General features: G+C 39.7%; 1 pseudogene; it reads left to right on the forward strand.

Moving 5' to 3' along the window:
* Nucleotides 1-1661, forward strand: part of LOC120258600 — a 9057-nt pseudogene extending 7396 nt beyond the window's left edge.
* The last annotated feature ends 11131 nt before the right edge of the window (nt 1662-12792 follow it).

The following is a 12792-nucleotide window of genomic DNA, read 5'->3' on the forward strand; positions in this document are numbered from 1 at the left end:
TCGAAGTTACGTATTGCTAGGACAAGATAAGAGAAAGGATTAGATAGGACAAATATCATATTCTCTTATTATTTTTCTAGGTTAGAAAAATAGGATATGACATCATATCCTATTGACCCACTTTATCTTACTAACCACCTAATAACTAACCTTATGTGGAAGTTAGGATAGAAATTAGTAGGATATGATAAAACAAATTACTTTTACCAATTTACCAGATCTCTCTTCTCATCTTGGTTTCACACTATATCTCTTATTCTTTCAAATCACTACACTACAACTTGACAAGAAGGCTCTCAATGATGAGAGTTTCATTATATATATCTCTTCTTCTTTGATCATCACATTCTAAACCTTCAGGGCCTAACCTCAATGACAGAGATAGGTTTATAAGTTCCCTTTTTTTTAAATATATAACTGTATTATAAAGGTTAATTATTCAATTTACGTATAATCATATCAAATACTACTTCACCTGGTCCACTTCAAGCAAAAATAGGATAACAAATGTTAAAATCGGCTTATTTGGCGTACATGAAACATGCATAGGATAAATGAGCTATCAGCGAAATATCTTTGTACATCCAATCCTCGTATCCCCTATCTGTTCTTATCCCATCATGTTCACCAACAGCTCTTAAAGTATCGTATAGTGCAAAAGCTTTGTCACCTGTTTGTTTTCAAAAAGGGTAGCGTATAACACAATAAATAAATAAAAACAGCAAAAATTGAAAAAATATGTATAGGCTAAAACCGTACAAGACTTTTAACGAATTATATAGAACAACCAAAATTAAACTATCCATGGTTAAAATAAAAAAAAGGTTTGATTACCTTTTACATATTTGATCTCAGCAAACTATATTAAAATTTCATATTGTTCGTTAAATATCAATTATAAAACAAAACAAGCTAAGCAAAAAGGCGAGACTCAACTATTTGTGCTATGCAGTTTCACTTGTGCTATTCTTATCTTCCTAGAAAAAATTCCCATAGTATATTTATTATTTTATGACAGGGTGTTAGTTATGATTACTGATTAATTTTGTCATTAATTGTAAAGAGAAGAATTTTTAGTTGTTGTATAACCCCTTTGTTGCTATAAAACCAGACAATCATAATTCGATAAATTTACAAGAGAAATTTTTTAGTTGTACAAACTTCACATGCCATTCTTAAACCATATAATCATATTTCAACAACTAGTTTACAATGAGAAAATTTGTTGTCATATATCCTTTGCTTGTCATTCTTAAACTAGAGCATCAAAATTTGACAACTTTGTATGAGAATACATTTCATGTGTTGTATAAAAGATTGCTTAACATTTCTAAATCGTATCAGATCGATAACTAACTATAGATGCTAGAAAATCAAATTGAATTGATTGTTATTCAAAATTTAGAATCGTTTTCCATATAGAAAACTTAGTTGTTGTGCTCTGATTGATAAGAATACAATTTGACAACTTATTATAAATCTTATGTAAATTCATTTAAACTAATCAAGATAATCTATGTAAAATTGAACTCTATCATACTAAGTCTCAACCTATCACATGAAAATTGATCTTTAAAGCATGCCCAATTGGGTTTGTCGATCATTTTATCTCATGTAATCAATTGCACTTTGCTTATTCATGTGAAACTTGTTGTAGTTGATTGGTCCAACACATTCATCATTATAAAATTTATTTAATACTAATTATGACAAATTAATATAGGTTTTATTTATATTTATATCTCATATGAATTCTCATAGCATTCTTTCCGAATTTTACATTCTAAACTCTCATTTAAAATAATTATTCAAAAACAAATGCTAACCCCGTCAAACATTGGGCAATTCATATATTATAATAGTTAATAATTACATAATAAAAATTCAACATTGATGGCTAAAATATTATTGAGTTAATCCTCTTTTCTCTATATAAAACTTCCCAATTGGAATTGCATTTTGTAGTCTTTGTGAGAAAAGAGATACATAAGTAGAAGTATTACTAACTTCGATATGGGTAACTTTGAAGAGTGCATGAGAAATTTTACTATTGAAACTGGAAGATATGTGAAGGATGGCTGCCAACAATACCTAGATAATACAACATCACCATCGACGTTATTGTAAGAAACGTGCTCATCCAAACAATGAATCGACAAAACAAGCAAAATAATGCTCTACAAGTGGAGAATCCAACACGAGGTTGCCTCTAACATGCTTCACTAATTTCCAAAGGTGTAGGTGGAACCATTACGCAGGCCGACTTCATTGATAATGCCATGAATCTCTCAGAAACGACAGCTAGCAAGCTTTTGGTAAGAACTTGGTATTACTCGATATAATTTTCAAATTTGGATGAGCGATAAAGAATGGATGCTAGCTAGTGTTAATGGTTGGATTAAAGACATTGATGATTGCTCAATTCTTTCTTCAGCCTATTCTAGTTAGTTTCTTTTCCATTTCTCAAAGGTATTTGTTTTTCTAGTTTTCTCAGATTGTACCTAGTTTTGTTTATAATTGTAGTCAATGTTGTAAGAAAAATAAAATTTGTAACTAGTCTTTCAAGGATTAAAATCAATTGTTGTGGTTATTAATTCTAATCATTCTTATTCATTAGTACCATTCTTTAGATATTCTATCAACAAAGTTCATAAATGCATGTTTTCCTTCCTAAAAGCATTAAATGAAGAGGTTTCGAGCAACAAATTTTGATGATTGGGCTTGCTATATAATCACGAAATCAAATAAACTAAGAGGGCAAACAGATGAACCATCACCATCCAAGTTGGTTCAATTCGCGATAAGGTTTTAGAAACTGAATTATAATAGCTTCTTCCTTTTGGAAATTATTATTAATTGGTACAATTTCTAGTTTTATGAATTATGTAAAAGCTTTTAATTATTTTATTAAAATTTGGGGTAGTTTGCTACTTGTAATTGAAATTATATGTAACTCGTTAGTGAGTGAAAATGTTATTTCAACATCCATCATTGTTGTTTAATTTATCGAAACCCGCAATGTTGTATTTATTTTTGTTTGTATGGTATAATGTATGTTAGAAGATATAATGCCCTATGTAAGATGGTGAGAAATTTCAATTATTTATTATTATTATTAATAATTATTTATTACTCTTCAAAAATTAATTAAATTTAATTTAATTAAGTAATTAATATCATTTTTAAAAATGGAAAATTACCTGCTCACCCTCGTAATTTTCAAACTTCCCAAAACCCTCCTACTTTTACACACCCTGGATGTACCTCCTAGTGTTTAACTTATTACCCCCACCGCTCACTTCAAATGGCCCATGTTGTGAAATCCAATTCGCCTTGAAATGCTGGAAGGAAAGCGCCAAATCATCATGTTCAACCTTTCAAGGGCTTTCTCGCTTGGTTTCTGATAGACAATGCATAGGAGTTGCATTACATCTTGTTGTTCTCCCCATTCTCTCATTGAGTTGTTCGACTTCCGCCTCGCCGGTCGCGAATACTAGGTGAGAATCTCTTCGCTATCACTTCGACCATTCAAATAGAGTTTATTACATTTCATTTAGTAGAATAAGGGTGAAGTTTATCATACCAAATATAAATTCCGGTTTCTCCAATGAAATGAAGTTACCCATCGGATTGGTCAAGCGCACTTCATCTTCAAACGAGCCGGCTCATTTGTATCGTCGGTGCGCAGCGTGCCACTGTCAGCTCTTCGCTTGAAACGAGTGCCCATTTCATGTAAAGTTCTTTCTCGCTTTATGGTTATCTTTTTGTATATTTTTAAATAATGTTTAACTATTTCGCTATTATCCCGCTTTAAATATATTACTACACATGCGTAATAACTGGTCATATCCGCTTAATACTTGGCTTCATCTCCGGCTTAACATTATCTTTACATGTATAACTTTTCATATTAACGCTTAAATTCTCAAAGTCTCTGCGTAAAACGCGGTGATCTTTGCAGCTCAGATTGCCGCGGTGTGGCGGTGGCAGTGGCAGAGGATGGCATCCCCTGCGATAAGAATTAATGACGGCATTAATTCTTACGCACTGCGTGAACATAAATATCCCGAACACCTGCTCGTTGTAATCGGGCTCGTCGGTCTCATCGCGCGCTTTGATTTTTCGGATCATGACGAGTCACCTCGGGCTTGCGACTCACACCATAAATAACGTGAAGAACCCCTTCCCATGGACAACCACCGCTGTCGCCGTCCTCATCATCCTCCTCCTCCTCCTCCTCCTCTTCCTCCTCTTCCCATGGGCCGACCACTCTGCCGAAAGGATGTTTCGCGAACTTCTTCCTTATCTTGAGAATCAATCGGCCAGTAATCATCGCCTTTGATGTTAAACCATCTTTTCTTGCCCTAGCCGAAATGCTCGCATACTGCTCGCTCCGAATGCTGGAGGATTCTCCGTGCCGTGGATGACGGGAAGCAATTATCAAGCGAGCTTTTCGACTCTGGGTAAAGAAAAGAAAGTTTTCACGTGTTACACGTGATTGCGATGACTCTAGGAGGAGGAAGGTCGTGAAAGCATCCTTTAAGGCGAGGTTGATATTTATCACTGAGACTCTATTCTTTGTTTGGAACATTGCGACGCGTGTACAACCGCTATGTCATTACGTGTTTAACTACGACGATCTTCGGCTAAGTCCCGACCGCTACGACACATGATTAATAGTGCTTTTCCTTGAATGTGTTTGTTAACCTTTTTAATGTTGTATGTTGTGCGAGGGTTCAAGTTGACAAGACATGCATGAACTCGGCCGTGGAGTATCTGAACTGTCTGGACACCTTGTTTTCGTTATACGAGGGTCGAGTCGCGGAGTGTCCAAATTTCTTGTAAATGTTGTAAATGTTGTAAATGTTGTAAATGTTGTAAATATTGTAAATGTTTTGTAAATGTTGTATGTCGAATGTTTTATTTGAATGTGAACTTAGAAATGGCGTGAGCTTGCATGCGACCTCCTCGTGATTTGCAGAAGGCGGCACTCGTGCGGCCTAGGCGAAAAGAGGATGTCGAGTCGCATAAGCGTTGCTGATGTCCTCATGAAGTTACATTGCACTGACGCCATGGATCCGATCACTGATCGAGCGATCTTGCGAATGAATGAAACTTGTCGCGACTAGGCATTGTAAATAAGCACGACGATGATACGAGTGGAAACATTAGTAGTATCGATGGGTAACTTTCCATATTTAAACTCTTACTCTTTAACTCGAATCGAATGTATTTTAAGCGGTAGACATTGTTAATTTAAACGGACACAATCTGTAAGTTTAAATATTTCAACTGGTGTTTAAACGATATATAGTATATTTAAACAATGAAAGTTATGTACACAATTACAACGTAAATTAAACAACGAAATGAAAACCGAATGGAATTTAACTCGCTTTACAATTCAAAACAAACAAAAATTTACATTAAGATATATACAAGTCATGTTCTTCGAAAACACGAAAAACAATGAATTGAATTTGTCCGTGATTTACATTTCGAAAACAAAATCGATATGAGATATACAGGACATGTTATTCAAAAATCAAAAATTTAACCCGCCCAGCGACGCACTCTTCGTCACGGACGCCTGACCGCCTCCCTCCTGAGTATGCGGCAACATACACTATCTGAGGGTAAGGAACGTCTGCATCGCAGAGTCGTAACTTCTCACCCCACAAGTAATCGCTCGAGTAAACCGCATCGACGTAGATCGCCGCAATCGGCGCTTTCCTTGTTGGCGCTGGGTTTTGCCAAGCACGAGCGGCATTTCGTGCTGCCGCCGACCAGATAACTCCATATCGAGCAAAGTGCTCTAATAGATTCCTACGGCCGAGATATGCAAGTCGAGATTAGAATACCGATTTAAATACCAAACGGATATTAATCTGGACATAATTAAAGAACTTACCATGTCCAACGCGTCCTTATCGCATTCCCATACGAAGAATAACGCCTCGTATTCTTGTTTATCATTGTCTGTGACGACGACATGGAAGTGGCCATCATGATTATCGGAGGACGCACACTGAACTTCATGCGTCGCGTGACAAAGCATCCCCGACCATAGCCATAATTGGTCAGCCAGCGTCGTCTGCTGACATAAACAGCAAGAAGCGATCCGGTGACTGGAGGCGCACTTGTAGCGATATGGCTCTTTGCTCACTGACTTTTGTATGATGCATACGAAAAGCGCCCATCACATCATCATCACCGACCATCTCCTTCCCTCAAGCATACATGTAGTAACTGTCGCTGTGAGGTCACGATGGCATTCCTCCACACACGACAAATCGAGGTTAAACGACAATGTATATAATAAGCATCCATATCAGAAATATTTAAATGATATTATCAATTGTTACATGATATTATATATAATTAAACGCATAAGTAGAAAACTTAAATGATAATATAAAGGCATTAAACACTATTAGGAAAATAGTTAAACACTATAAGAAACCCTTTAAACAATAACATAAAAACGTTTACACTTACTGGCTCCATGAAAGCGCCTGAGGAAGATCCTCATCAACTCCCTCGTCAGACTATAAGACGACCACAGCCAACCCATTTCTTCTTCTTCTATCAAAAGCTTCCGAGCCGCCCCGTCCAATTTTTCGATCGGGCCTCGATCATCTCTCTCGCTGTTCTGGCTCGGGTCTTCATCAGCATCTTCCTTCGACGCTGGGACGATGGCGACAAAGATCAACTCGCACACATCCTTACATGGTTGTTCTTGTCGGATCGCAGTTCGCTTCACCGCTGTAACACCACTCGGCTCAAGAACGGATTCGACGATCTTCTCAACCGCTACGACATAACAAAGATCATCTGAGACACACCCTTAACTTGTTCTCGATCTTCGTGGATCGCCATTCATCTGACGCCGCATCTTGCAGATGGCCTCACTCGGTCGATCGATTTCATCGAGAAGAGAGTCAACGACCTTTCCTAACCGCAGAACGGCCACATCATCTCACGATGTCCCTCCACCGCTCACGTCCATGCTCATCAACGGCGATGTACTCAAGACAAAGATCACCGAGCGGTGTCAGTCATTGCTTTATCATCACGCCGCGAGACAGTAGGCTAAAAGATTGTTCTCCTCTTTTTCGCAAAGTCTCTTCGACGCGGCCGCCTGAACGACCTTTCTCCGATGATGCTCGCCGTCATCAAATCTCCGACGCCTCGCTCGTCCCGGTGCTTCAGCTTTTCGAGGACGGCGCAATGGCCGCTAACGCCCTTCCGCCCACACGAGGCATGCGCGAGGAAACTCCGGCTTATCAATATTCGCACGCCCGCATAAGAGTATGGGCGACATCTTCGCCTAATGTCACGTGGGCCGCCACTCAGCCGGAGGGGCCGCCACGGTCAGTGGGACTGCTGTCGCTGCTAGTGGGGTTGTCAGCACCGCCGGTAGGGGAGGGCTCTCCTGCCGAGGAATGCGGCGCTGCAGGTCGGAAGTAGGAGAATCCGACGACCAACACAAGCACGATAGAGGGTCGCCTCTCTCATCCCCGCTTCGAGCAAGTGGTTCCTGAGCAATGGCATCCATCCGCTTGGGCCGTCTCAACAAATATTTCTTCTTCAAAGATTCAGCCGGAATCTACCTTTGAAACTAACATATGTAAAACCAAACAATTTTCAATGAGATCATTCATTTTAAACTATAAAAACTATATTTAAAACAGAGTGTTTATATATTTAAACGTTATAGAATATAATTAAACGGAGAACAAAAATATTTAAACCCAGTATGTAATAATAGTTAAACGAGAATACTAAAAGTTAAACGCTAAATAAAATGTTTAAACATTAAAGACTTACGTTAAACATCATGTCCATGATTTATTACCTCTTTTCCATCGAGCGACGACAAGCTCGCTTTCTACCGCCGCTGCTTTCCTGCAGTACTTTCACCGTAGCACAACGATCCTCGGGATCTCGCCGAACGGACTTTCTTCCCCGTCTTGGCCACACAGAAACCGGGACGTTAAGCGACCGAGCAACCCTTAACGCATCTCCGTGCTGGTCTTCTTCCCTACAGATCTATCTCAGCACTCGAGCGCCGCCAGGAATATCCTCCATAAGCCACTCTGCTGCGTCGCGCCTACGCCAGACGCCTCCACGGCCGGAGATCATCGACGAATCACCCATCCAGCCTGAACCCGAGCATGATGTATTTTGGGAAGAGGACCCGTCCCCACGAGGTACACCATCGAGTTTGACAAAAATTATCTTCTTCTCTCCTCCGTCGAACAAGTCGCACCGTGAGTGCTCTTGACGGAGTCTCTCGTCTCTCTCGTAGGTCTCGATCGATACCGCCTTCTCGAACGCCGACCGGTTTTTCTTCTCGAAGACCACCGCGCTCGCCATCGCAACGCGTACCAAGAACGAGGGCCACATCTTCGAGGTCTCAAACTCAGCAGCTTTTCCCGATCCTCGAATTTATTAGCGCACCATCGTATTTTGCAAAAAAGAGAATCAAGAAGGGCCCCTCGTATACTGCTTCCACCAAATAACGCCGCAAACGGTGTCCCTTCGAATAATCTCCCAAACTGGTCGAGGGTCATGTTAACTTTTCAATTCGACCTAAGGTCTCCACAACCTGCCAAATAGCAACGCCCCATTAACTAGGTCGACCGCCATAATCACAAGCTCGCGACAATAACAACACATTCAACACGCAAGACGATAAAAGTTTAAGCTGAAATATAAGGTTTTAAACTAGAACTCTCAGCTTATTAAACGTAGATATAAAATGTTAAACAGAGACCCATTTTGTTAAACAGAGACTAGAATACTTAAACAGTAGACAACAAATGTTAAACTCAGAATATCTCATTTCTTAAACGTCAACCCTCATTTCAGAAAACTCAGAACTATATCAAACGAAACTGAAACGTGTACATTATAAATATTACACAAATCATAACAATCGAAAAACTATTTCGATAGTGTATACATACGTAAAAACGCAAAAACAAAAACAAAAACCCCTAGCCGAGAAATCTCCCCGCAGACTAACAAAACCCCACCGAGAAATCCCCCGCACTTCAATATCTTCCAACAAAATGTGAGCACAAAAACAAAACCGAAAAATCTTTCTTCGTAATGTAACGCTTAACATAAAACCATACTCAATACCTTAGATCGAGAACCGACTGAAATGCCAACTAGTCAGCTGGGGACTTCTCCTCTCGAGATACCGTGGAAAGGGAAAATGATGAAACGCCAATTACAGAGTAGGGCTTTCGCAGGAGACAACTTGGAGACATCTGAATGAAAAAGTCAAGACGCGAGTCGAGAAAAAGCAATTAAACTGGCCCAATAAATTGCCTCTCTGGTTACCTCCTACGGAAAAACCGCCCACTTCCTCTCAAATCGACCGAGATGGTCGCAGCCCACGACTCCCCACGCAAAGGCATTTTCATTCAAAAAATTTCAAAACTCACTCCGCTCACATCCGTTACTATGGTTCGTGGGTTTGAAAAACATAGACTTTTGAAAAGGAGGGGTTTTGGGATCTGAAACTCAACGGGTGTTTTTGGCAATTTTTACAAACTTAAAAAGGGGTTTTTCAGCATTTTACAAAACTTAGTGCTCGGCATTTCCACTAATAATAATAAGAGGGAGATGATCTCTCAACATCTTACCCTACATGAAAGGGAGTTACTATTCTTGTATTATTATGAAAGTTGTAATATAATAAAGTGGAAATTGCCAAAAAAACCCTTTAAGTTTGTAAAATTGCCAAAAAAACCCCGTTAGTTTTTGCACCTCAAAAACCCCTCCTTTTAAAAGTCTATGTTTTTCAAACCCCAAAACCCTATAACGGATGGAACGGAGTGAGTTTCAAATTCGACTTAAAACTGCCTTGCATGCGGGAGTCGCGGGTCAGCACCATCTCGGCGATTATGAGAGTGAGCTGGGTTTTCTCCGTGAGGGTAAACCCCGAGAGATCTAATTTATGAGTCGTCTTTAACAACACGACAGGTGAGTTGACGAGGGATCTTCCTCAACCCGCCTCACTGGACGCAAGGTAACGCTTTTTAAGGATATTGTTTTGAAAAGAGTTTCTTTTATAGTGTTTAACTATTACCTAATAGTGTTTAATACCATTACGTTATCATTTAAGTTTTCGCCTACCGCTTAATTATATATAATATCATGTAACAATTGATAATATCATTTAAATATTTACAATATGGTCTTCTAATATCTCGATCATTTCGCTCCTCAAAGACTCGTGTGGAAGAATGACATTGCCACGACCATCACGCCGACAGTTATACACGCCGCCGAGGGAAGGAGATGGTCATCGATGATGTGACGGACGCCGATCGATAATACAAAAAGTCGCCGAGCAAAGAGCCATATCCTTACAAGAAGCGCGCCATCATCGATCACCGCCATCTGCTTACATGTCAGCTGGACGACGCACACGACACACCATGGCTATGATCGCGGGCGATGCCAAGAACTCCGCATGAAGCGTTCAAATTGTCATCCTCCCGATAATCATGAATGCACCACTTCCATGTCGCCGCCCCGACAATGATAATCAAGAATATAGTGCATTATTCTTCATGTCCGGTACGAGTAAGGACGCTGCTGGACATGGTAAGTTCTTTAATTACGTCCGATTAATATATGTTTGGTATTTAAATCGGTATTCTAATCTCGACTCTGCATATCTCGACGTGAATCTATTCGACCTTTGTGTCGATATGGAGTTAGGGCGAGTCGGCGAGTCACCAAAAGTACACGTCGTCATTACGTAAAACCCCACGCCAAAACAAGGGAGCGTCGATCGTGCCGCTCACGCTCACGCGGTTTATCGAGGACTATCGGGTCGAAAGTTACTGCCACTGCAGCATGACGTCCTTACCTCGGGACACTAGATGTTACCGCGATACTTATGAGGAGGGCGTACTGTCCGTAGCGAAAGGGGGTCGTCACAAGCGGTTAAATTGCATTTTTGAATAACATGTCTTAGTATATCCTGATCGCAATTTTGTTTTCAAATGTAAACTCGACAAATTCAATTCATTGTTTTCGTGTTCGAAGAACACTGACTTGTATATATTAATGTAAATTTTGTTTGTTTTTGAATTGTAGAAAGCGGGTTAAATTCCATTCGGTTTTTATTTCATTGTTTAATTTTACGTTGTAATTGTGTACATTTCACTTTCATTGTTTAAATATAGTATATATCGCTTTAAACATCGCTTTTAAATATTTCAAAATTACGGTGTACCCATTTAAAATAACACTTTCTCTGCTTAAATAAATGCACTTATTGTTTAACTAAATATGGAAAGTTGCCCATCAATACACAATTCAATTCATTGTTTTTGTTTTCAAGAAAATGACTCTGTATATCTCAATGTAAATTTTGTTTGTTTTCTCAATTGTAAAGGCGATGTTAAATTTCATTCGAGCTTTCATTTCATTGTTTAATTTACGTTGTAGTTGTGTACATTTCAGCTTTCATTGTTTAAATATACCATATATCGTTTAAACATCGGTTGAAATATTTCAAATTACGTTGTATCCGTTTAAAAATAACAATGTCTCCGTGCAAAATACATTCAATTCGTTGTAAATACACAATGTTTCCCTCATCATCGCTCGGTTTATTAACAATGCCTAGTCGGCGATGCGCTTATCATGCAAGATCGCTCGATCGCGACCGGATCCTGGCGATGGTACGCAATGTAACTCGCGGATATCAAACGCCATGACTCGATCCTCTTTCGTCTAGCCGCCCAGTCGCCTTCTAGTCAGCAGCGGTCGCAAACGAAGCTCACGATTTCCGCCTCAAGGCCCGTCATCATCGGGTATGGGAATATAGCTTCCTTGTACGCCGCTTTGTAATTGTCGACGGTGAAGTACCCGCTAATAAATCGATGTACGCTGGTGTCCGTCGCATTATTCTTGCCGCGCAAGCATGTTTTGCAGATGGATACCATAAACTTTGCCACCTTCGATACGAACAAGTTCCGATGGCGAGATCCATGCAGGAGTTCGTTTGCATTGGTCGATCACTCAGTAACGATCATCGACACAACGACCAACACGAAGATTTCGGGTACGTCCCTCAACAATGATCTCTAACTTCGAATGTATGTCAGGGCATAAGTAGGTCTCCCATTTGGTCGCTGCTCACGCCTGGCTACATAACATGCGCATCAACTTGAACTCCGCAAATAAGGTTAAACAAAGACAGTGATGGTTAAATAATTCGTCAACATGTTTAAACATTATTGTAATTAAATAAACGAAATGATTAATATTTAAAGTTAGAAAAGTGTAATTAAACAAAGATTGATAATGTTTAAAGGGTAATACAAAATGTTAAGTGTAAATCAACATTCGCAGACCTTATGGAGTCGACCATTTTCGCTCACCCGAGTAAATGACGAGCTTCCTTGATCCAAGCATCGAACGACTCCCGCGACGCTCGAATACATCTCACCCCAACGATCACCTCGAACGGATAATTCGACCAATGTGCCATATCCGATTTATTAATCAACCGATGATGAGCTCGGGTGATACGGCTCGCAGCTCATTCACTAGATCATTAAAATCTTTAGCCGTGGATGCCCACGCAATCGCGGAAGCATATAGACCAAGACTCCTCCCTCAATGCCTTCCCAAGTCTTACATCGCTTTTCGTAAAATCGCCTCCAAATGTCGAAGACAAGACGCATGTGGCGTAAGAAGGGAAGACTCTCGCAATTGCGCTCACAAGGCTCTTGGACCTCGTCTCGACACGAAGGT

The sequence above is a fragment of the Dioscorea cayenensis genome, chromosome 4 (genome assembly GCF_009730915.1).
Source record: "Dioscorea cayenensis subsp. rotundata cultivar TDr96_F1 chromosome 4, TDr96_F1_v2_PseudoChromosome.rev07_lg8_w22 25.fasta, whole genome shotgun sequence".
Lineage (NCBI taxonomy): Eukaryota > Viridiplantae > Streptophyta > Magnoliopsida > Dioscoreales > Dioscoreaceae > Dioscorea > Dioscorea cayenensis.